The sequence below is a fragment of the Mandrillus leucophaeus genome, unplaced genomic scaffold (genome assembly GCF_000951045.1).
Source record: "Mandrillus leucophaeus isolate KB7577 unplaced genomic scaffold, Mleu.le_1.0 Scaffold235, whole genome shotgun sequence".
NCBI lineage: Eukaryota > Metazoa > Chordata > Mammalia > Primates > Cercopithecidae > Mandrillus > Mandrillus leucophaeus.
In genome coordinates, this window is record NW_012102421.1 from 3,051,519 (window position 1) to 3,052,443 (window position 925).

General features: G+C 44.1%; 1 pseudogene; it reads left to right on the forward strand.

Moving 5' to 3' along the window:
- Window positions 1-206: 206 nt before the first annotated feature.
- The window catches only part of LOC105541217, a 1,698-nt pseudogene continuing 979 nt past the window's right edge, over window positions 207-925 (forward strand).

Genomic DNA, 925 nt, shown 5'->3' on the forward strand with positions numbered 1-925 from the left:
TTCTGGTAAGAACCTCCTTTCAAGGTTCAGGGTAGCATGTTGTCCATTGCTATGGATTGAATGTTTGTATCCCCCACTCCCCAAAATTGATACGTTGAAACTATAATACTGAATGTGATGGTATTTAAGCATGGGGTCTTTGGGAGGTGATTAGGTCATAAAAGTGGAGCCCTCATGATGGGATTATTGCTCTTATAAGAAGAGACATGACAGTGGGGAGGGCATGGTCAGTAACTAGCACTAGAAAGTTGGCAGAGCAAGAGCAAAGAAAAATTCCTTTGTTCCTACGAAATCTAGTCCTCAAAGCCACTCAGTCAAAGCAGGCACTTTATAGCAAAGAAGGAGCAGAGGAAAGGAAAAGGACTCAGGTTTAAGTGACTGGAATCATTCCTATTTGATTCTTGGCAGCACAAACATGACAAGCTGCAACTCAAATGACTAGATGTAAAACCGTGTGCCTTGAAACAACCAGATAAACACTCCTCGGCCTTTGTTGTATGCATTCAAAGGATTAATGATATGAGTTTACTGGTGCAGAGAATCATCATAAGACTTTGCCTGAAGACGTTTTTCAGTGGTGTCTTCGCAGAAGTCACCCCCTCCCCACCCCTCCACCTTCAGCCTAGAAATGCTACATATAGTGGAACATTATGTGACCGGGGGATTTCTAAATCTGAAGTCTCTCCAGGAACTCATCTTGAAACGTGGGCAAGTCAAGGTCAAAAGTAAGACCATTCCCTCTGGCAGACAACACAGTTATTGGGGGAGCACCTGGGGAGGTTTGGCATTATTTGCTTGAAAGACGTCATTCACGAAATTGCCTTCCTGGAGAAGTGTTTCCAGGAGATCTCATTGTTCTTGCACCCTTTCCACCTCTTGGTGGCCTGTCATGCTACCAAGAATGATATGGTGGGCTTCTTCAAGG